This window comes from Puma concolor, chromosome F2, assembly GCF_028749965.1.
Source record: "Puma concolor isolate L17-30 chromosome F2, mPumCon1.1.hap2, whole genome shotgun sequence".
NCBI lineage: Eukaryota > Metazoa > Chordata > Mammalia > Carnivora > Felidae > Puma > Puma concolor.
This window is the reverse complement of record NC_141684.1, coordinates 74392832-74414613: the sequence shown is the minus strand read 5'-3', so window position 1 is coordinate 74414613 and position 21782 is coordinate 74392832. Positions and strand designations below refer to the sequence as shown.

General features: G+C 43.5%; 1 protein-coding gene across 13 annotated transcripts in view; it reads left to right on the top strand.

The window, feature by feature from the left end:
- Window positions 1-14814: 14814 nt before the first annotated feature.
- FAM110B (family with sequence similarity 110 member B) overlaps window positions 14815-21782 on the top strand; it is a 147267-nt gene continuing 140299 nt past the window's right edge. For 11 of the 13 annotated variants that reach the window (XR_015246760.1, XR_015246764.1, XR_015246763.1 and 8 more), the window contains exon 1: window positions 14815-15163. The gene's annotated coding sequence lies outside the window, so the exon portion shown is untranslated. Of the gene's footprint in view, window positions 15164-16338; window positions 16641-21782 lie in introns of those variants that run through there. The other 2 variants (XM_086695390.1, XM_086695386.1) reach the window with 1 other exon arrangement.

Below are 21782 nucleotides of genomic sequence, written 5' to 3'. Positions count from 1 at the left end.
CAAAAGTCAAAGTACGGCTTCTACTGAACATGCATATCACTTTCACACTATTGTAGAGTTGAAAAATCGGAAGATTAACCATCACATATTGCATCCTTCTGTACTTGTCTTCCTTTTTCTCAAACACGCCTAGCTCATTCCTGCCTCCCGGCATTTGCGATAACCATGCCCTCTGCTTGGAATGCCCTTTCCCCTTATCCCTGTGTGGCTGGTTCCTCAGATGCCATCTTCCCAATGAGACCTTCCTGACCACCTGACCTAACTCAATTCCATGCCTCCGCAGTCACTGGCTTTCTACAGCATCATCTATTGAAAATAAACACACTCATCATCATCTAGAATTATCTTATGCATGTTTTATTATTTGATTGCTTTTGCTCTCCCACCGTGAGAATACAGTACAAGAACCTTTGTCTGCTTGCTTCCTGTTGTATCACCGTGGAGAAACTTTACAATATGCGTCGCTTGAATAAACGAGAGAATAAACAAATTACCAAATTAGTGAGTAAACCCTTTTTATGCTATGCCCATTCTTCCTGCATCTTCCTCTCCTGTCTTCCTCCTAATTCTGACTTGTTCTTGTAAAAACATTGCATGTGATTTATGCTTGTGGTTCGTCGAGAGCGTAACTACTGTGATCTCATCTTGCTTTGTGAATTCTAAGAATCTATTTACACACAATCATGCAAACCTAACCTGCAATATATAAATGTTTTAGATTCTTTTTTAAAAAATGTTTTAGGGGCGCCTGGGTGGCTCAGTGAGTTGAGTGTCCGACTTTGGCTCAGGTCATGATCTCACAGTTCGTAGGTTCAAGCCCCGCGTCGGGCTCTGTGCTGACAGCTCAGAGCCTGGAGCCTGTGTCGGATTCTGTGTCTCCCTCTCTCCCTCTGCCCCTCCCGCACTCATTCTCTGCCTCTCAAAAAATGAATAAACATTAAAAAAACTTTTAAAAATATCTTAAATTCTTTAATCTTGGATTGGTCACATTGTTACAAATGATTAGCCTGCCATTTGGTGAAGCACCAACAAATCTTTATACTATTGCTGCCATCCAAGTAGTCTTTTTAAATACTTGGAGCTTCTCTTCTATAAAATAGCATTCTTAGATTCTCTTTTAAGAGTTTTGAAGCTTCTCTTATCAGTGCAGAGAAAAGAAATCCAAGTGAAAGGACCAGAAGCTGGAACTCTGGAGGCATATTTGTGGCTGGAGTTATTTCACGACTTCTGCATTATGTGGTTGACCTCAACATGTGGAAAAATACAGTAAGTCCCTTCATTGCACAGGGTATAGTTACGGTCTCATGTAACTTAGATGGTTTATTCTTTTCACAAATATTTCATGATACACATCCAATAGGCTGAAATCTTTTCCAAATAATTAATGTGTATTTGCTTAAAGAAACGTCACGTTTATTAATAAAATTCTTTTAAACAAGTATGTTTCTGTCTGCCCCTTACCTCTACTAAAAAGTTCCAATCCCACAGATGTGGGAAAATGTTTCCCGTTTCCTGAAGTCGTTTATTCATGGGAGTGTACAGAATGAATTGGATCTGTCTATCAGGAAAGACAGAAAGGGAGAATTCTGAGTTATGACTACCCGAGATTTGCTTACAAGAGGAAATTTTCAACTTTTCTACTCCAGATAACATAATTTCTCTACTATTGGATTAAATTAATGTGTATAGTGCATCCAAAGTCTATGCCTCACATATCCCTTTTTTTAAAACTAGTTTTTTAAAAAACTAGTTCTAAGAACTCATCAAAATATTTGGTTTAGTTTCTGACACTTTTAATGACCTAATCAATTTCATGAAAAAAATAATTAAATAATCCATTTTGGAGTTAGTCTTGAGGATTAACCGAACCTTAAAAATCTATTGTTTTATTTTCTTTGGGATCTTGAGAATTCATGAGGACCTAATATTGTTTTGCTATATCTGTAATATTAGACTTACTAATCTGAAGATAAAATTAAGATGATTTTAAAAACAGACCAAAACTCTTCCTTCCTCCAAAGTCTCAAAATTGTTTTTAGGTACCATTTTAAAACATCTGTTTTATATTAAAATTTGTTGAATATGAAATCATATATTATGATTCGTATTATGTATTTCAATTAATCCTGTCTGTTTGTACCTTAAAACATTTTGTCTTACCATTTAATCATGTCTGTCAACAAGATCAAAAGTTCTCAACAGTAATATTGTATATTAAAGTTAGTGATAAATGCCCAATGACTGTCTTATGACTACCATCTAGCATCTTTTGAAACATTGTTTATAAGTAATCGTTCAACTGACTGGTGTGCCCTTCACTGAAGATTCTTATTCTCGTCTCTTCCGAAGTTAACTTCCTTTTTTTAAAGCTTCGTCCACCATAGACTCTTAAAGCAGTTATCAACTGTTTCTTTATTTTATTTACAATTGTAATTTCTCTAACAGAAAAACCCTACGGTCCTCTTTTTAACCCTCTCATTGTATAAAGTCCTATTAAAATTTTATTTCCTCAAGGAAATTGTATAATCATCCTACATCTGACTTCTCTATACAATGTCTGTTTGGTACTTACTTGAAACTGATCTTGCATTATATTTATTCGAACTCGTTTGTCTGTTCCGTGTTTTCCTGAGTATATTCTATTACTTAAAGAAATAGGAAATTACCCATGGATTGAAATGACATCTTATAATTCGCTTATAACTCTGACCTCTTCCAGCCTTTCTTCATCATATGCACCATGGATTCTCTACAAATTGCACAGATCATTGGAAAATCTCTCATTATGACCAAACTCAATTACAGATGGGTGCACCTCCATAAATTATGTAATCACTTTACTCTGGGGTTGCAGTTAGGGCGGAAGATTGCAGCCTGCACGTACCAATCTATTCCTCGCACGGTGGTTTCCTAAAATGCTCTTTTAAAGATAGTACGCTTCTACATTTAAATACTTTTGTCCTTCAAAAGATTCAATCATTAAGAGGAGCAAAGGCTTTCTCACTGCAATTATTAATGCATGTGCATATATGTTATGATCGGGAAGATAGAAGCTTATGCGCAACAGTTATTGACTCATATTATATAACATTCCGCAAAGTGACTTATAGTTACAGCATTGGGTCTATTGCACCAGACAGAAAATCAGAGTCTGTGGGCGAAATTTCTAGCGTTGGGGGTGCTTTGTACACCCCGTTAGGGAGGGCCATCTGTAGTGTGGCCCGTGGAGCTGGGCACTGGAGGCCACTTGGTTTTGCAAGATAGCCCTGCAGAAACCAGAGTGTAGAGGACATTACATAATTTTGAACTTCAGGGCCAGTCCTTTTAGTTAAATAGTCTTGAGACTCTGGTGGATGCCTGGCCAATCTGTTATAGCCCGTGTTGTCAGAATGCACAATGGCCCTTACCAATCATTTTATTTAGTTGAGAATAAAAATTAAGATGTAACAATAAAAAGCAAATTCTGCATTTAGGATATTTGTGAATAAAATAGAAGTGAGGAATAAAGCACAAAACGTAGTATGACCAGCATCTAAAATTAAGGACTTTTACAGTCTAAACTGTCTGCAAATGTGCCACAAACATTAAAAATTTATATTGCTTACATGAGTCTTATGTCTCAAAAAAGGAAAGATTTTTGTAGTGACATTTCAGTCTGCAAAAAACCCATCATTCATGAAAGCTAAAATTAATTATTTTATGCTGAATTAGTAGCATAGAAGCTTTCGTAATAGCATATAATCTTTCATGTGAATTATATGTTCTGGGTTATTTCTCAGTCATCTAACAGTAGCTCTTAAACATTATTCAACCACATGAAACATTGAAAATTGAAATTTGTTACCTATCATATCAGAAAAAATACGTACTTTTGAGCTTAAATCTTTCTTAAAAATTTTTTTTAGTGTTTATTTTTGAGAGACAGAGACAGAGTGTGAGCAGTGGAGGGGCAGAGGGAGAGGGAGACACAGAGTCGGAATCAGGGTCCAGGCTCCCAGCTGTCAGCTCAGAGCCCGATGTGGGGCACGAACCCATGAACCGCGAGATCATGACCTGAGCTGAAGTTGCACGTTCAACTGATTGAGCCACCCAGGAGCCCCTGAGCTTAAATCTTTTTTTAAAGGCTGAGGCACAGGAAAACAAACACTGATTTCATATTAGCTAAATGCAAATTAAGGAGTAGTTTGTTTATATGTATATAAGATAACATCTGCATTTCTAAAGCTATATGGAAAATGCAACATGTCAGGTAGGCTATACACTGAAGGGAAATGAGTGTAATTAGCCCATTTTAGCTACCCAAGAATATAAAATATATATTATGTATATAACCTAGATGGAGTTACAGATAGCCCAAGCTATGCAGGAAAACATCTCTTGGGATTTTACAAGCTCAGTAACTTCCTCTGCCTATATCCTGTTGTATTTGGGGCTCCATTCTGGAATAACTAAAATTATGATTTCTGAAAAGCCTATTGGAAAAACTGTCTTTTCTCCAGTGAGAATTGGTCCTTTGCCAAATATTAGTTGACTCGACATGCATGGGTTTATTTCTGGGCTCTCAATTCTGCTCTGTGGGTCTATATGTCTGTTTTTATATTAGCACCATACTGCTTGGATTACTATAGCTTTTTAATGTAGTTCAAAATCAGAAAGTGTGATGTCTCCAGCTACATTCTTCTTTCCCAGGATTTCATTGGTTGTTCAGGGTGTTTTGTGGTTCCAAATGAATTTTAGTTTACTCACTGGAGAACAGTTAGTTTCTTCAATAAATCTTGCTGGGTTAAAATTGGATAGTCACATCAAAAAAGAAAGAAAGAAAGAAAGAAAGAAAGAAAGAAAGAAAGAAAGAAAGAAAGAGAAAGAAAGAAAAAGAAAGAAAGAAAGAAAGAAAGAAAGAAAGAAAGAAAGAAAGAAAGAAAGAAAGAAAGAAAGAAAGGAACTGGGCCCTATCTTAAACCACTTACAAAAATTAACTCAAAATGGATTAAAGACCTGAGTGTAAGACCTGAAAATATAAAACTCCTAGAATGAAACATAAGGAGAAGCTCCTTGACATTGGACTTGGCAATGTTTTTTTTATTTTTTTATTTTTTTGTTTTTGGATATGACATCTAAAGCACACGCAACGAAACCAAAAGTAAATTGGTGGGGCTACATCAGACTAAAGAGCTCCTGCATAGCAAAAGAAATGATCAACAAAGTAAAAAAGCAACCAATGGAATGGGGTAAAATATTTGCTTACCATCTGATAAGAGGTCACTATCCAAAATATATACAGAATTCATACAACTCAATAACAACAACAGCAAAACACACATGCAAATAATCTAAAAAAAAAAAAAAAAAAAACCCAAATCATAGCAGCAGAGAACAAACTGGCGGTTGCCAGGGGTTGGGGGAAGATGAGGGTGGTCAAAAGGTACAAACTTCCAGTTATAACATAAATATGTTCTGGGATGCAATGTCCAGCCTGGTGACTATAGTTAATATTGTTTTGTATATCTGAAAGTTGCTAAGAAAGGATCTTGAAAGCTCCCATCACAAGAAAAAGAAATGTGTAACTATGTGAGGTGATGGATGTTAAGTAAATTTAGTGTGGGGAACATTTTATTTATTTTTTTTAAGTTTACTTATTTTGAGACAGAGAGAGAATGAACAGGGGAAGGGCAGAGAGAGAGGGAAGAGAGAATCCCAAGCAGGCTCCACAGTGTGAGCGTAGAGCCCAATGTGGGGCTTGAACTCATGAACCTTGGGATCATGACCTGAGCTGAAATCAGGAGCTGGACACTGAAACGACTGAGCCACCTGGGGGCCCCATAGTATCTACATACATGGAATGATTCCTTATTTTGTACACCTTAAATTTGTACAATGTTGTATGTTAATTGTATCTCAATAAAACTGTGGAGGGGGAGCGGGCAGAGAAAATATTAGCAAGGCCTTGTGATCCTGGAGGAAGAAAGCAGAGTTAGCTGTCGGGCATGCCCAAAGAACTGCTCTGCTTCGAGCTTCCCAGAATTCCGAAAAGCCCATTTTCCTGTGACTCCCCAACCACCTCCACAGCTCTGCCTGGGTGAGTCACGTCTCGTTTGCCATCGCAACTCTTATTTTCTCAAATATAATATTTTCAGGTAGAGAACAAGAACACCTTATGCATAGGAAATTAACAGGAATATTTTGCTATTCATATTCTTAAACATGTGGCTTCACAAACCTTTTCAGATCCAAGGAAGATTAGATCTTCCCATAATTTTCCATTCTCGTTCTCTCCCGGATTCTGATGTGCATCGCCAGGTGGGAAAGGTCCCTTGCAGCCCGTCAGGAGCTGCACTGAGATTAGGGACTTCTCCTGCCTGGCCTGTCAGCACTTCCCGTGTTCCACGTGGTCAAGCAGGAATTACTGCGGTATAAAACTTTCGACGAGATCCCAGGGATTGGACGTTGATGAATATAAAGTGACATAATAATTACGCCACTATCAGAGCATGGATTTATCTCAGTGAATAGCTGGTGAAATTTTGTCAGCCGCTACGCAGTAGTGAGCAATTTCACAAGAGGGGTTAGCTGCACCCACTCTTCTCATACAGCTTACAGACTTCATGAGGTTAATGAAGAGCCACCCGAATACCACTGATTGAGCAGGACAATTTATTAGTGCATAGTGAGGCCTGAGTTCGGAGAAATAGGCAATCTAATCAAATATAACGCAAGAGGACCTTCTAAGAACAGCATGATTAAGATATTTACTAAGAGGGGGGAACCCAGCCCATCCAAAATTCATAAGACTGTTACGGTTGATGGTTATGAGCAAATTGTGCTGGGTATTTAAATTTTCTACCTACTACTTTGCATAAAACTCTGAACTCACAGCTAACTAGGAGGTGGAGACTACCAGAGCGAGATGCGCTTGTCGATAAATGCCATAATTACGTACCAACATTTTTGTAGCCTACGGTGATTGTGTGTAGCCACACTTCTGTTCTATCAGTGGCACCAAAATGGCAACATTTGCTGGTTTGCTTTTCTTTCAAAGGATTTCAACATACTATGCTTTAGTCTTCCTGTTTACGGTCTGGCAGAGTTTGGACAGTTTTTGAATTGGGTGTGATGGTGAGCTGGGGAGTAGAGACATTCTCTTTATCGCCCCATTCTGTCTCTTATTAACCTCCTTCCCTGGGTCCCTCTACCTTGTCCCTCTTCTGTGCCGTGCTAGTCGGCAATTTGCAACTGCGGATGTTCTAAAAGGATATCTACTTAGAAGTCTTGACTGCTGGTGGTGAAAGTAGCAGAAAATTTCAAATCTGTGTAATTTATGAGGCACCTGGCTGGCTCAGTCAGTTGAGCGTCCGACGCTTGATTTCCGCTCAGGTCATGATTGCAGGGTCATGGGATCAAGCCCTGTGCTGGGTTCTGTGCTGAACATGGTGTCTACTTAGAATTTTTTCTCTCTATCCCTTTCCCCTGTTTGCACACACACTCTCTAAACAAGAGTATATGTATATGTATATGTGTATGTATATGTATATACATATATACACACACACACACATATACACACACACATGCATATACCCACACACATATATATACACACATATATACACACACACATACACACACACACACACGTGTGTGTGTGTATGTGTGTGTAATTTGTAAGGTAAATAAAATGAGTTAGTCATCGGGCTAACTGCCCAAAAGATTGATTTTTACTAATTTGGGGAATGGAAGAATAATCATAGAAGAGGTAATAAAAAACACATTTGACTGGCTGTCATGTATTACACAGTGAACCAGGAAAGCTATTGTACTAAGTGCAGGTAAGATGTGAATGACTAAATGCATAAGTGAAAACATTGAAAATGAGAGATTTGCTGACAGAATGAGTGAGGGAGGATTGAGTGGGTGAACGAGCTAAAATTCACATCTATACCAAAAGCACTCTGACATTTTGTTGCAAGTTCCCGGTAATTTACAGGTGATTTCTGCAAATGTCAGAAATACATTGCTCAGCCTTCGGATTACTACCAGGTAACTGAAAAATCGAATGCCTACATGAAATTCTGAATATATCTTTACCCAACATTTAGAAACCATACCATACACTTTAAAAAGAGTTCAGGGAATAAACACACCCACTTTAAGCATGTTTTAAATAGAGGAAAATGGTTATTATGTATCAGTACCATCTGTGGCTCAGAGACCTAATATTCCCTCACTTGTCCCCTTCTCCATGTTCTCTCTTGCTTATTACCTATTTTTACTGGTTGGCGTCTCCACCGTATAATGGTAGAAAGGAGCAGAAAAGTTCAAATTAGTTCATTTTTCTGGCTACTAATGAACTGGTTTAATATTTGATTAGGACGAGGCTTGAATTGAATTAGAGATTTCAGTTATTCATGCCACCTCTGATTTTTGATTCCAGGGAAAATGAGACTTAGTGAGCTGTGTACAAAAGGGATTATAGTTCTATTAAGTAAGGAGCTTAATGTTCTAAGTTCACCTTGCCACAGATGGTTTAAAAATGCTGCGTATATGTGGAACATTATTTCCCACTATAGGAATACAGAAAGTGTATATGTTAACCTAATATTCCATATACCATGCAAGAAATGCTGGCAGCTTAATATTTTTCAAAAGTTTGGAAGATCTGGAAGTAAATGAAAGTTCTGAGCTAAATAGAAACAAGACCTCATATATTTATTTTATAAAAGCAGACACATCTTCAGTCCTGATGCGTAGATCAGGTTTCTTTTTATGTTTTTTTTTTAACATTTATTCATTTTTGAGAGTTAGAGACAGAGTGTGAGCAGGGGAGGGGCAGAAAGAGAGGGAGACACAGAATCCGAAGCAGGCTCCAGGCTCTGAACTGTCAGCACAGAGCCCAGTGTGGGGCTTGAACCCACAAACTGTGAGATCATAACCTGAGCCGAAGTCAGATGCTTAACCGAGTGAGTCATCCAGGCGCCCCTAGGTCAGTTTTACAGCCTGAAAGGACCTAACAATGTCAAGCTCCTCTGCATAATTAACTTATTATATGCAGTATTTGGCAATCTAGGATGTCTCAGGAAATTTTTTATCGTGGTTGGTGTCAATAATAGAATAGGAAAATCAGTTCATTCAGTCCAATTGAAAAGACAGCACCCATGTGCCCTCCGTGGTCTCAGCATGTGGGGAGAAGTTCCGTCATCAGCTCCAGCTCCTGGGTGCCCATGAGACCAACTTGTCCTTTATCTGTGCTGTTTACGATAGAGTTTCTGGCTCCTGCTAAAATCTAGATTGAGTTCCCTTTTCTTGTTTGTGCTTCAGCTTCTCAAGAACTTCTGTAGGTAGTTCCCTGTATTCAATCCCCCATTTCCTGCAGGGATCTTGACTGAAGAGTGGGGGGCATCAGTGCAGGGGGAGGGGGGGGAGAAGAAGAACTGTCATTATTGGCAGGTGGTGAGTGAGCATTGGGGGCATAGGAGGTAGCCAGATGGAGTCAGGTCCAGTCAGCGAAACCTTGTTTTGCCAGCATAACTCATTCCTGAAACATGCTTGGAATCCAAAGCACTTGTATACCAAAGTGAGTTTCAAGAACCATTGGCTCAGTGGTGATCATGTGACATTCGGTGTCACATACACTCATAGTACAAGACATCGTTTGATTATCAAGTAAAAATTTACTCAGAATGTTTGCTCCTCTTATGGAACACTCACAGAACAATTTTCTCTTGATCCAAGGTTTTACTGTATTTGGGTTTGTTTGTTTATTTTAAAAAAATGTTTTGTAACATTTATTCATTTTTGAGAGCCAGAGAGAGACAGAGCATGAGTGGGGAAGGGGCAGAGAGAGGGAGACACAGAATCCAAAGCAGGCTCCAGGCTCTGAGCTGTCAGCACAGAGCCCAACGTGGGGCTCGAACTCACGAACTGCGAGATCATGACCTGAGCTGAAGTTGGTCACTCAACCCACTGAGCCACCCAGGCACCCCTGTTTGTTTATTTTTAATCTCCAATCCATTGCGGTCTGTTATTTGCATATACACTATAAAATAAAATATAAGGTCCCCGCAACAACAAATTGCTCTAAAAGTTTCTAAACTCCAGCTTTTACTTTCTAACTTCGCTTGTCCCAGAACAACAATAATCAATTTACAGACGACTGCTTGTGGGTCTACAGACGGCACTCTGAATGCACTAGTCTGGTAGAGAGCTAGGAAAAAGAAAAAAAAAAAAAAAACCCTATTCTGAAGATCAGAAACTGAGGTGGAGGTCGGAGATCAAAATTCTGGAGTCCCTGACAAGTCAGCAGTAGTTGGGGACACGGAATTGGAAAACATCGTGTAGGAAGAAATAGAAACAGAAGTAGAAACAGGCTGGGGCAGAACATCCGTGAGCACCATAATGCGGCAGATAGTCTGAGAGAAACAAGAAGCAAAGTCGGGGAAGAGAGACCCCCAGAGGAGGACCGGGAAGCGTAAGCCCCACACCAGGCCATTTGGGTCCACTGAGGCATTCAAGAGGCCTCTTGTTCAGTGTGCTCTACAATTAAGGCAGGTTGTGATGCGTGCTTGCACTGTCCGAAAGTCAAACGTTGACATCCTAACCCCCGCCCCCCCCAACTGATGTTAGCACTAGGCATGGCCTTTGGAGGTGATTAAGTCATGAGGGTGAAGCCCTCATAAATCGGATTAGTGCCCTCATAAAAGAGACTCCAGAGAGAACGGTGCTCTGTTTCTCATTCTGCCATGTGAAGGACACAGTGAGAAGATGTCCATCTATGGACCAGGCAGTGGGCTCTCACTAGACATTGAATCTGTTGGCTTCTTGATCTCAGACTTCCCAATCTGCAGACCTATGAGAAGTGAATTTCTGTTATTTATAAGCCATACAATCTCTGGTATTTTTGTGATAGCAGTTCAAACGGACTAAGACACAGGAACATCAATGTATTACGTGTTTTAGAGAGAATTCCGTCTTTCGAAATACTTGGAGTAATGTACGTGAGATATTCAATCACAAAGAACAGTGTCTTCATTGGTGATATGAACAAATATGTGAAACATCAGTGCTAACAGAACTTTCTGCAATGACTATGGCAATGTTTTTTTTATCTGTGCCATCCAGCGGGGCTGTATGTGGCTCTTGGACACCTGAAAAGCGGCCAGCGTGACTGCAAAACTGAGGTCTTCGTCCAATTCAATTTTAACTCATTTACATTGAAATGGGCACGTGTGGCCAGGCACTATATTATTAAACAGATGACTCACAGGCAAGTTTTTAGAGTAAAAAATATATAGGCTCTGAGGTCGGGTCACATAGACCAGCCTTTAAATCCTTCAAATATTAACTCTGTGACCTTGGGTATGTCACTGACCTTCCTTGGGCCTGAGTTTCTTGTTCATAAAATGGGGGTTATAATATTTATGCTCAGGGGCATTGTTGCAATTAGAAACGAGGCTTGTAAATTGCCCAGCACAGACCACATATTCGGTAAACGATAGCCATTACTAGTATTAAATGATGCAGGTCAGCATTCGTGAACGTAATTCAATTGTTTTGATTCCTCCGATCATCAGCCTGAACATGTAATAAACTGTGAAATATGCACTAGGTGATAACCCTGGGGCTGTTGCCTCTGGTGGAGTAACCTCTTCCTGTAACAAAGGACGATGTTTTTCTCGTTAGTGATTCTCTTATCTCTGGCTGGCTGTGAGCTGTCCTTTTTCAGTGTGATTGCTTCTGGCAAATCCTAAGGAGCAGTCCTCACTGCTTTTTCCATAACCTCGGAAGAACTATACAGGCTGTTCAGGAAAAAAAGGCAAATTGAGCTTGTTCAATCAATAACTTTAATTTTACATATAATTCTAAGTCAATGGAGTCTGATCAGATGGTTTCTAGAGGTTGTTTTTTCCCCCCTGTGGGATGAAGGGCACAAATTCAGAGACCTGATTTACTTTAAATTGATCATTACAACCTCTCTTGGGAGAAGTCCTAAAACAATATACGTGCCCGTCTCTCCTCCCCCTAATCTGGAGACCTGGCGTTGTTAGGAGCACTCCAAGTGCTCCTAACCATCTGTTTCATGGTTTGAAAATTATTGGTGTATGCCATTTTTCTAGGGTAGGCTCTGGACAGAGGGGAGCCCAGGTTACATGAGAGATTTCTGCGCCACTCTAGGGTAAGGAAGTGGCACAGACATCACACGGATCAGCACAAGGATGGGGAGGGACTCTGAATATCGGGCTGAAATTTTCCCTTGGGGAACCATAGCCAGTCATTTGAACAAGTGTCACTCCGAGCTGGGCCTGGATTCTAAAACTTTCCTTTCCTTTTCCTCCTAGGCTTCCTCGTCATGTTTCTGGAGATGGTTCACCTCCTTGCATTGTCTTTCTGTGGGGCTCAAACCTATGTATGGTATACTATAATTATTAAGCTCCTGGGTTTTCCATGCATGAAATTTCACTAGTTATTGACATGGCCAAGTACATACCCATCTGAAGGAAAACCAGCGAAAACTCTTTTCCCTTTAGAAACCACTCGTGCAATCAGAGGCTCAGAGCAATGCCTTTGGGTCTGTCCCACCGACTCTCTTGCCACCCAAACTCCTACTGTTCACAATGACCTGTGAGTAATGGTTAAGCAACATGCAGATTAGTGTATGGACGCTCGTTAGGGTACCAAGCCAAATATTGTCACATAGTTTTAGAGACAACAAGTTCTGTGGAACAAAAGAATTCCAAGCATAGGCCAATGGCCCACTTCTCCTGAACAATACGCAGCACAATAAAATTCCAGCACGACGACCAATTTCGCCAGTCCCTGAAAGTCTGTAACAGGCCCTAACATTTTCAATCCAGGAAAGAAGGAAATGTCCTACATCAGCAAAAATAGGGGATTACGGAGGCACGTTTTACTGGACTGACTGACAAGACAAAAAATTTGCCGGGATGTTCTGGTTTAGACATATTAATATTTTCTCTCCGGTTTTCTAACCACATCTTGTATTAACTTTCGGTTTTAAGGGGGGCAATATGAAAATGTTAAGTCTGCACTGGGCAACGGTAATACCTTAAATGAGAACCTCAGTCCTATTAAAAGTTAAGACTTAACTACTAAGCGACCTTCTTGGCGCCTATTTTATTATGAAGGAGCAATTTAGGGGATCGAGAAGCTAGGATTCATTGATTACATTCCTGATCGTCAGAGCCTGGCTCACATGGGAATCTTTTACGGCCTTACGAGTGAGTATTTTGGAAAGAAACCTAACTCCCAAGAAGCTAGAAGGACAATTTATGAGTGCATTTCCTCAGAAATCCAGGGTTTTGACTGGTTTCAGACATGGCTGCCTGGAGGGCCTCATTAATGCCATCACTACTCTTCCTGTCTTCACTGCTCAGGTGGCCTTCTTCTTTTGGCCTTACTCTCTAACAGGCTACCTCTGTCTTACATGACACTGTCTCAGAAGCTGTCATATCAACTCCGAAAAAGCCCCCGCCCCCATCTTCCCAGATTAGATCCTCTGTATTTCCCCTCTTCCCTTTGCGCCCAGAGGATGAGAGGTACTCTCATTGGCAAGCTTGGGTCACGTGCCTCTGTGATGGCAGGGAGGGTCTCTCCTGCACAGTGTAAAGGAACAATTCCCTAAAGGAAGAGGTCGGGGCAATGAAGTTCATTTGTTTTTTAATAGCTTACCTTGGGATGAGAGAAGTCAGTTCTAATGTGCTACACAAAATAACTTTATTCTGCCGTTACATGACTTTTGGACACGGCGTGATGTGTGAGCATCACATGGAGTGCATTAGCATGGCGAAGGAAAGTTCCGTTCAAAACCCAGTATCATGTCACTCGCTTAAAATGGTTCCCTTGTCAGTAGCCAAAACTTGACGCTGGAAGTCTGAGTTTCATTTATTTGATCGTTTCTGACCTGGAATGCTACAAGTCACACAGTTCAAATACAGATGATCTTTCTGAGCAAATGGGATGAACATAATTTTATTTCAAACGTACAAAAGGTATAAGGAAATCTCTGCTAAATATTCTAGAGAAGTAATTATGTTGTGAGTTCGTATCTCATTCAGTCCTTTCGATAAGTAGGGATTTCCTCTACTAGAGTTCCCAATAGCAAACACTAAACTGGAATGTGCTCGGTATTCCTAAAACAACAAAACCCTCAGAAAACCCAACCAAGTGATTAAGCGCATCGAAAGAAAAAGCATTTATTTACAAGCCATACATGATGAACATGAATCATCATACACCCTGAAACACTGAGTTAATTTGGAAACATCAGCCGGCCTGCACTCTAGGGGCAGTACATCGTGCTTGCGATTTTTAAAATATTCTTTACTGTTTCCTCCAAACATTTTTTGGAGTCTGAAAAAAATGCCTGGAGAAATTAAGTCTGCAAATGCTCAAAGCAGGCTCCCCAGAGTGTACGCAAGTGAGCCCACGGAAAATGTCAGGCACCGAGATCATCTGGATGGGTTGACTACCAGGTGTGGTTACCGCATTCACAAAAGGGACTCCAGGGTCCCCCCCCCCCCCCCCCCCACCTCGCGCCGCGCCGTGGTCTGATGTGGGGCTTCCCGGCGGCAGCGGAGACCCTGTGGCTTCTTCCCCCCCTCCCCACCCACCCACCCACGGGGTGGGAGCGGCGGTGGGGGTGTGGAAGGGGTTTGGAGGTGGGGCCAAGGAGGGAGTGGGGGAGGGGGCCGGGCTGGAAGTGGGGGTGCGGGAGGGGGCGGGAACGGGGAGGGGGAGAGGAGGGGAGGGGCGGGGCGGGGGCGGGGCGGGGCGCTCTTTAGGGGCGTGCACACTCCACAGGGACACGCGCTCTGGGCCGCGGCAACTCGCTCCAAGTTCCCTCCCTCGCGCTCCGCGAAGCCCGCCTGAGCCCTCCCACTCGGTGCAGACAGAACCATCGCGGCCGCCGCCGGCCGGGCCCTCCACGGCCTTGCGTCCCGGGCCGCCTCGGCTCGCGCGGGCAGCTCCGTATCCGTGGCCCCGCGGAGGCGGCGCGAGGACTCGGCGGCCCCCGCGGCCCGCGCTCGGCCCTCCGGCGGCGCCGGCGGCCCGGACCCCGTGTGTGGCGGGCCCGACCTTCCTACCCGTCGTCCCCGGGAGCTTGGCGCCCGGCCGGGGACCGCACCGCCCGGGGCCGGGGAGCGCGGCCGAGGTAAGGCCGGGCCGGGCAGGGGCTGGGGGTCGGGGCGGGGGGCCGCGCGGCGCCCCGGCTGCGGACAATGCGGGAGGCGCGCGCGGCCGGAGCGCAGCCGGGTCCGCCCCCGAGCCTCCGCGCCGCGCCTGGCTGTCCGTCCGGCCGGGTCCCGCAGCCGCGCTGGCCCGGACGGACCCCGGCCGGCGGTGTGGGCCGCGAAGGGGGGAGGCGCCCGGCTGCGCGTCCGGGCTGGGCGGGGAGGCCGGGCAGGGGCGCTGCGGAGCCGGGCGGGCTTGCGGGGCGCGAGCGGCGGGCTCCCCGAGCGCGCCTGCTGCCTGCTGCTGGGGGAGCGGGCAGGCGAGGGACCGCGTCTCCTCGCGGGGTCTGCAGCCTCCGGGGCTGAATACTTGTTGGGGTGGGGGGTGGGGGGTGGGGGGCGGGGGGGGGGTGTGTCTGGATCTCCCGATCGCCGGCTGGGCCATTCTGGCAAGAAATGCAGATTCAGAGGCTCTGAAAGTTTGTATTTGGTTGCCCCCTCCAGCTCCACCCGTGCCTCCCTCGTCTCCACTTTCTTTGAAAGCACACAGATTCGAGAGGGAATGAAAGTATCCTTGGCTCACTCGTGCCCCCGTCACCCAGCGGAGCTCATAACTTCGCAGCACAGCGCGTTGCAGGCTGTGGGGAGGCGCCGGTGCCCGCCGCCCAGCCTGGTGCCCGCCGATTGTTGTCGGAGCAGGAGCAGCGTGGTGGAAATGGCAGTGACAGTGGTGCCTCTGCGCAGGCTTGCGGGGAGGGTGGCAGGGGTGACTTTGCCGTGTGCTTCAGTTACTCGGGGAAAGTGGAAGGAAAACACCTGGTGCCCGGCTTCTTAACCCTTTCAAGTTGTGACTCGTTTCGTGAGCCGCAGAAATGGACGGGCTTTCTTCGCTGCCTGAGATCCGGGCAAACTGGGTCCCCCCCCCCCCCCCGCGGCCATGCCCTGTGCAAAATCTGGCACACATCTGTGACAGCATTGCATGGCTGGCATTGTAAGGACTGCAAATTGGTCTGTTTTTGAGAAGAGGAATGTGGTAGTCGACTAAGCGTTTTTGCAATATCAATAATAAGACTTTGCTTTTCCCCATTTCCCTTGTTGGTGTCGAAGATACCTATTCAGCCTTTCCCTCCGCACCCCCCCCCCCCCGCCCCAATTCACACTTAGAGTCATTCTATGGAAAATACCTGTACTAACTTGTATATATTTTGTGACATCACAACCCCTGGTCATTCAGATGAGCTATTTATTAATAAGCATAATTATTTTAACCTAAGGGCGAGGTGACGATAAGCCAGCATTCGTTGTCCGTAACATCCCCACTGATTTATCCTACGATATTTCTGGTGCTAGTATGGATCTTACAACAGTAAAGTCACTAATTGACCAGGGAGGTGGCTGTGCTTTGTCAGCCTGATAATCGGTAAAGCGCTTTGAGCAGTGCCCGAAACCCAGTGCTAGGTGAGTATCACCCTGCTTTTCTTTTTTTTAATTTTTGTTATCAGTCCCTGTGTTTTTCTGTACAGTTGTTTTTGGTTTTAAAATGGAAGAATTTCTAAGGCATGGTCTATTTTAAGTATGTGGTTTAATTTTAGATCAGAATTGAGATCGGGTTGTTGTTTTGTTATGACTGACGATCTGTTGCGTGTTTTCTTCTGCACAATAAGGAGATCTGTACGGGCCAGCACATAGTCCTGAACAGTCCTATCCAGGTACATTTCATAGTAAGGAGACTTAATTATCTATCCTTAAGGGCCTAATTGAGGAGAAGCCTGGCCATTGGGAGAAACCCAGTCTGGACCCCATTCTGAACCCCCTCGTTCTCTAGGTTGACAATAATACTTCCATTTGTACTTGAAAGAAGCATATTGGCACAACAGTTAGGTAACTCCCGCTGGGTCAAAAGGGAATAAAATACAAATGTGTGCCCTGTATATACATCAACCAGATCCTGTAATTCTTAATTGTACGTTAAATCTCTAGAGCAGCCTAATTAGCTAACATAAGAGAGTAAAACGACTTACTTGCCGAGTGTCTGCACCCAAACGATTACGTTTGCTACCTAGATATTTTAAAAGGTTGTCGGAAGTGTACATTCATTGTGAGGTTTTCTCCCCCTGCCCCCAGCCCTTTTAACTTTGAAATGACATCTCTCTCTTTCCCAAACAGTTTACTTAGCTAAGCAGAGGCATGGCATTAACTCTTGGGGCCCTGCCATACCATAGCTGCTGTAGACACAGTGTGGCAGGTCGGTGGAGCTGTAGATAATGCTGGTATAGACGAGGCCCATTTGTGGTCCAGGAGAGTGGGACGGATTAATTTCGTAATCCCATTGTTTGCCCTCTCCCCAAAATAGACTCCCGCCACACCGATCCTGTCTAACAGCCTCCTTAGGAATAAACTCTGTAAAAAGTCTGTCCTTTGTATGTCCAACTGTTTTAGACTGTTTACTTGGCCACATTTTTCTCCCTGAAAAGCCACGGTATTCCAGGTGTCACGACGAACGGTGCTTTGCAAAAATCTTATTTGATCGACCGTACTCTTTACTCTCATCTTTTTCCGTGATAGGATGAGGTTGATTGTTCTGAGCCCAGAGGATCTCCAGGTAACCTGGACTTAAAAAAAATGTTTGTTAATTTTTAATTTTAGAGCAGGGGAGGGAGGGGCAGAGAGAGAGGGGGAGAGAATCTCAAGCAGGCTCCCTGACAAGGGGTTCCATCTCACGACTGTGAGATCATGACCTGAGCTGAAATCAGGAGTCTCACGCCTTAACCCTCTGACTACCCAGACACCCTGTAACCTGGACCTTTTTTTCAATACTTAACTTTTAAGAGAGAGAAACAAATGATAAGAAACCCAGTTACGTCATGACTTGATTTAAGGGCGCCTGGGTGGCTCAGTCGGTTAAGCATCTGATTCTTGGTTTTGGCTGAGGTCACGATCCCACCGTTCATGAGTTCAAGCCCCGCACTGGGCTCAGTGCTGATGGTGCAGAGCCTGCTTGGGATTCTGCCTCCTTCTCTCTCTGTCTCTGCCCCTCCCTATCTCTCTCTCTCTCTCTCTCTCAAAAATGAGTAAACAAACATTAAAAAAAATAGAGAGAGAACAACTTCTCATTTATTCTCGTTTTTACCGGTTTTCTGACTCCCGGTATGATGCAATGAGAATTGATATGCAGGACGAAGGATCTGAAGCTCTGCAAAGCCATGACTCATCCGAGAAAAAATATATCTATTCTATTTAGTACAGCACCAAGGGTAGCGAGTGAATAAGAGGACTCAGAAGAAGAAGGCTTTCTGGACTGTAATCTGAGTTGTCTCTGTGGGCCGGCTCGGGGACCGGCCTCGTTCTGGGCAGTTGACAGCATGTTCTCTTTCTTCCAAAGCAGGATAGTTGTTATCTCCTTTCTGCTGGTGACGCAAAGTGACTGGGTGAATCATAGTGGTTTTACCCCTGGGCTGTGTGTGCCCCGGAGCCCCTGAATCTTTCCGCCACACCGAGGGGGATAACCTCTGTCTTGGAGGTGCTCCCCTACATTCTTTTTGGGTCTGATACCAACAGATCTCTTCTTCATAACCAAGTGACATGCTTTGAAGTTCTTGAGCAGTGCTTAGTCATTAAGGGGTACAAGGCAGGAGACCTTAAGCTAATTTTAGTGTTTAGAGGCCACCTCTTAAGATTTTGCAATACTTTATTAAAGCCTCCTTATTTTAAGAGGGTTGAGGAGAAGGATGGCAGGTTTGACTTTCTTGAACTATGTAAAGGCGGATGCACATGGCCTAGAGGATGAAGGGGTTAGGGTTAGGACTGTTTCTGGCTTTCTGGCTCAGGGGATCTGGTGAAAGTCTTAGCCTCCTTGAACCACCACTGACTTTCTTTCCCTTGGGTTAAAGGACCTTTTTTTCATTTTGATCCCTTAAAAACATCAAATAATCAAATACGTTATGGTGATGAATGAAACGTCGGATGAACACTTCTTTCAGTGTGCTCATTTTTTTCAACCTGACATTTTAGCCGGAGCCTAATTTCATGTTTCTCGCAGCCACTAAAATTGACATTGTTATAGAAATACAAAGAAGTCGTCTGGGGGAATTGTTCAGAAGAGAACGCAAATTCTGCCCAAAATGTTTACCAAAGAAACTAAAGGTAGCGTTGATTCTGAAGTTTGGATGGATACGTTCCAGGATCGTCCGGCCCGGAAGATTGGGGAGAAAGTAGCAAGAAATATAATTTTTCTTGGTTTGTGTGTGTCATCATCCACGCAGGTAACTGCAGATAATTAAGGTATGGGCAAAGCTTCAGAATTTCTGCAGAATACATTTTCCTCCTGTTTTTAAGCCTGGGTTTGTTTCTAGATGATCTTTTGTAACGCAACATGAATGACCTTACGTCATGTATCTTCCTTTTCTGACACGTTAGATTTCCTCCTTCTTGTGAGAAAGGACGCATGTAATGTTTACATTTGTAACATTGAGTCTCATAAAGAGAATTACAGGAGACCACAGCATTCAAAGACAGAAGACTCATTTCTTCGTTTTGTTTTGTTTTGGAAACTTTAGTAGTTAGTAGATGAAGCAAATTGCTTCCTCTTTCCAGTGTATGTTTGGTGATAAAAATAGTGACCATGTGGATGATTTAAACAATTTTAAACTGGAACTGGAGCTAAAGCTGGGGTTGAAAATTGTAAACACTTTAGAGGGAAGTTCAAAGGTGAATACTGAGCAAAAGGAAACAATATGTCACTTGGCCGACAGGTTTTCTAGAAGAATTATAAGAATTCTGTGGTATGTTTTATATATACATCCGAGCAAAATCAATGGGTTTTGAAATTATCCAGTCTAGATAAAGCTTTTAAAGATACAATTTAGAAACATATGGGAAATTTCTGAGTGGTGCTCTGGGAAGGCAAAGCATTTGCTCCTCATAAGCCCCACTGGAAGTTTGTTTCTTTCTTTGTTTCTTTCTCTCTCTCTCTCTCTTCTCTTTTTTTTTTTTTTTTTTTGACTTTTCAGGAAGAATCACAGATACACTTCAAAATGATCATTGTCAGCATTTTTTTTTTTTTTTTTGTCCCATTGGCTGGAACTTAATGAAAAGGAAGTAACTATGAGGGGCACCTGGGTGGCTTAGTCAGTTAAGTGTCCCACTCTTGATTTCGGCTTAGGTCATAATCTCACAGTTTGTGAATCGGAGCCCTGCACTGGGCTCTGTGCTGACAGTGGGGATCTTGTCTGGGATTCTCTCTCTGCCCCCTCCCTCAAATAAATAAACTTAAAAAAAATTAAATAGTAACTATACACATAAATGTAGCTTAGTAATATCTTCTATTATGGTTATTATGTTAAATGGGTATTTATAGAGGACCCTTTGTGCACCTGCCTGGGTACTGGGGATAAGCAGGGTCCAAGGAAGACAAGGTTCCTGCCTCTTTTAGGCTTTATGGCATAAGTGGAAGCAAAAGATAATAAGGTAAACAAACAAATGAAAAGCTAGTTTTTTTTTTATTTTTTTTTTAAACGTTTATTTATTTTTGAGACAGAGAGAGACAGAGCATGAACAGGGGAGGGGCAGAGAGAGAGGGAGACACAGAATCTGAAACAGGCACCAGGCTCTGAGCTGTCAGCACAGAGCCCGTCGCGGGGCTCGAACTCACGGCCTGTGAGATCATGACCTGAGCCGAAGTCGGACGCTTAACCGACCGAGCCACCCAGGCGCCACATGAAAAGCTAGTTTAAAGCAGTAGTAAGTTCAGTCAGGAATGACAGCGACCATCTGAACTGGGCTGGGTGGTCTGGGAGGGCTCCAAGAAGGATGTTTGAGCTGAGCCTTAAATGAAAAAAAAAAGGCGGGGGGCAACCTCTGGAAGGTCCCTGGGTAGAGAGGGTGGCTTGTGCAAAGGCCCTGAGGCAGACAGAACCTGCATTTGTGAAGAATGGTAACTTGCAGCAGAGGGACCGGGTCAGCAGGGCCTTGAAGGCCATGGAGGGGAGAGTTTCTATTTATTCTAAAGTCGTGGGTGCTGCTGGAGTGTGGGACGCAAGGAGGACCAGGCTCCGGCAGCTCATGTGGCCCACCTTTCGGAGAATGGACTGTCGGGAAAGAGCGGAAACGGGGAGTCAATGAGAAAGCTGTTGTGGTGACCAGCCAGTTGGGCTGCAAGGAAAGAAAGGACATGAGGGGTGGGGAGCCTGATATTGGCGCCATTTTGAACGTCTCCTAACCTAACCCACTGTTGATCTTAAGATGCATCGCTATCGTATGGCACGCTAAGAAGAGAAAACATAACTACCAGTTAAACTGTGACGCACCACCCGCTGTGATATGAATCCTCATTTCGGGTATTAAAATGGGAAAACAGATGTGTCTTAGAATCGGTGACATAGGGTACGTTCCGGAGCTCACGCTGAGAGGGCCTTGCTGCTTTCTGTTTTATTTCTATTTGCGTATCAGTGATACAAACCGAATCCTGTTATTTGGAAGGACCTGGGCCGGGGGGAGGTGGTCATATATAGTGGAATCCCCTACCTCAGGATTGGAAGCTAGACAATTGCATCCGGTGGAAGCAGTCTTTCTGATACTTTAAAAACGTGTAGAGAAGGCATT